At 38.8% G+C, this 3,151-nt stretch overlaps 1 pseudogene; it reads left to right on the top strand.

Moving 5' to 3' along the window:
- LOC102870674 overlaps window positions 1-2,913 on the top strand; it is a 34,120-nt pseudogene extending 31,207 nt beyond the window's left edge.
- Window positions 2,914-3,151: the final 238 nt, after the last annotated feature.

The following is a 3,151-nucleotide window of genomic DNA, read 5'->3' on the forward strand; positions in this document are numbered from 1 at the left end:
AAATATAAAATATGTTTTTGTTGCTGTTTACCATCGGGTTGGAACCAACCCATCGCTGACCTTCCAGCGGGCTTTCAGAGGCAGTTAATCACACAGGAGGAGATTGCCCATCGTTCTCCAGCAGAGTGGTTGGTGGCCTTGAACTGTGTGCCTTCGGGATTGCAGTGCAGCTTCTTGACACTAGGCCACCAGAGTGTATGTGTGTGTGTGAAATATGTATATATGTGTATGTGTGTATGTGTGTATGTGTGTGTGTATGTATATATATTTTTTTCATATATATAAACAAATATTTACCAATTCAACAGTTATATACACCATGCATAATTCAATGTCAATGCAATGCTCATCATGCCATGCAATCATTACCACTACTGTCTTTCAAATCATCCCATCACTAGAACACTAATTCTGGTGGCCTAGTAAGTAAAAGTTCCACTGGCAATCCAAAGGCAGGTGGTTCATATCCATTAGTTGCTTCATGGGAGAGAGGTGGACCATCTCCTGTGCATTTTACAGGCTCTGAAAACCAACTAGAGTCGGTAAGTGATAAGTTATAAGTCAGTTTTGACTCCTCAGCACATAACAATAGTAGCAAGAACTCAGTATACTTGAAGCAATGACTCCTTTCCCATTCCTTTCCCAACCATTGTTGTTGTTGTTAGGTGTCACCAAGTCGAGTACACCTTATAGCAACCCTGTGAATAGCCTACCTGAACCCTGCCCTATCCTGTGCCATCCTCATCCTCTCTTCTGACACACGAGAGCTCATAACTCTTAAATAACTTTGGCATCTATACAATTGAAATGAACATTATTAGTATATGTATCCTTCTGTGTTTCGTTGTTTCGGGGCATGTAAATGATAGAGATTGCTGACTCTATAGTAGGAGTTTTAAAATGTCTTTAGAACTGCCAAACTTTATATAACATTGGTTGTGGCATCTTGCAATCCCTCCAGAAATAAATGAGGCTGCCAATTATTTTCTATTTTTTTTTATCATTGATATTCTAGTGAGGCTACAGTAGTATCTCACTGTGCATTTAATTTGTAGCTCTCTAGTGACTAACAAAAGAACAAATAAATTTATTTTGGAAGAAATGCAGGCAGAATGCTCCTTAAACGTGAGCATGTTAAGATTTTATGCCACACACTATGGGCATATTATCAGGAGGGAACCTGTCGCTGCAGAAGGACATCACGCTTGGGAAACTGGAAGGTCCATGGAAAAGGAGGAAACTTCTTACTGACACAGTGGCTGCATTATTGAACTTTAGCACAGGAGCAATTGTGAGAATGGCCAAGGATTGGGCACCGATTCTTTCATTTTTACTTAGGACACTCTGAGTGAAAGGCAACATAAAGGCATTAAAACCACCACCAACTGGTTAATGAGTATATTTTTCAAGCTTTTTTTTGCCATATGTATAGACTATTTAATGAATATCTACTCAATTCTTTGGCTTATGTCTTTGTTGTGCTATTTGCTGATAATTGTTGTTCGATTGTAAAGATTCTTTATATTTTTTATAATAAAAGAGTATTTTAAAAATGCGTACCTACATTTGCTCCAATATGTAGGTTGTCTCTTCACTTCGTAAATAGTTCTTTGGTGAACAAAGTTCTTTATGATTATGGAAAAAGCCAGGGAATCAAAGATAACATTGCTGATGTCAGAGGGATCTTGACTAAAGAGAATATCAGAAAGAAGTTTGTTTGTGTTTTATTGATTGAGAAAGATAATTGACTGTGTGAATTATGAATTATGACAAATTATGGATAACACTGAGAAGAATATGAATTCCAGAAAATTTAATTGTGCTCTTGCAAAACCTATTCTTAGAACAAAAGGCTGTTATCAGAATAGAACAAGGAAACACTGTATAGCTTAATTTTAGGAAAGGTGTCAAGGTTGTACCCTTTCTCTTAGCTATTCAACCTGTATACTGAGGAAATAATAAGTTGTACTATTTGAAGAAGAATGTGGCATCAGAATAGGAGGAAGACTTATCAAGAATCTGTGTTATGCAGATGGCGTATCCTTTCTTGCAGAAGGTAGAAAAGGCTTAAACTTCTTACTGAAGAGGATCAAAGAGTACACCCTTCAGTATGAATTACATATAAACATTAAGAAAACAAAAATTGACTTTCTGATCCTCGTCAGTTGACAGATAGCCATCTCTTCATGCAACCTCAATGGCATCCTAGAGACACAACGGTGAAGATCAGAGTAATAAACACTTTTGGCCACATTAGATACCTGGTCACCAGGGCTGCTTTTAACTCTGGAAAGTGCATGTTGTTGCCATCAATGACCCCTTCACTGCCCTCAACTACATGGTCTATATATTTCCAGTGTGATTTCACCTATGGCAAGTTCAATGGTTCTGTCAAGGCTGAGAATGAGAAGCTGATCCTCATTGAGAAAGCCATCACTGTCTTCCAGTAGTGAGATCATGCCAACATCAAGTGGGGTGATGCTGGTGCTGAGTATGCTGTGAAGTCTACTGGTGTCTTTACAACCTTGGAGAAGGCTGCACCTCACTTGAAGGGTGGTGCCAAAAAGGTAATCATCTCTGCCCCTTTTGCCAGTGTCCTCATGTTTGTGATGGTGTGAACAATGAGAAGTATGACAATTCTCACAAGATTGTCAGTAATGACTCTTGCACCACCAACCGCTTGGCTTCTCTAGCCAAGGTCATCAATGACAACTTTGACATTGCAGAAGGACTCATGACCACAATCTCTGCCATCATTGCCACACAGAATGTTGTGGATGCCCCCTCTGGAAAGCTGTGGCGTGATATGGAGCTGCCCTGAATATCAGCCCTGTATCTACTGGCACTGCGAGGTCCATGGGAAAGGTCACCTCAGAATTGAATGGGAAATTTACTGGCATAGCTTTCTGTTAATACATTTAATTCTGATCTCTCTCTCTGTGTCTCATTACTCTTGGGATGTCTCTATGAGTATCAACATGGATCCTATATTTAATACATTTACTTTTCAAACATTTAATAGCCTTGCCTTTCCATTTAGAAGCTCCCTTGTATAATGCTTGAAAAGCAGGATTGGTACTGTCAAAATTTACAGAACTTAAGTTTGTTGAGGATGTCTTGATTCTTCTCTTATTTTTGAGTGACATATTTG

The sequence above is a fragment of the Elephantulus edwardii genome, unplaced genomic scaffold, assembly GCF_000299155.1.
Source record: "Elephantulus edwardii isolate Elephantulus edwardi_28Jun2011 unplaced genomic scaffold, EleEdw1.0 scaffold00062, whole genome shotgun sequence".
NCBI classification, from domain to species: Eukaryota; Metazoa; Chordata; class Mammalia; order Macroscelidea; family Macroscelididae; genus Elephantulus; species Elephantulus edwardii.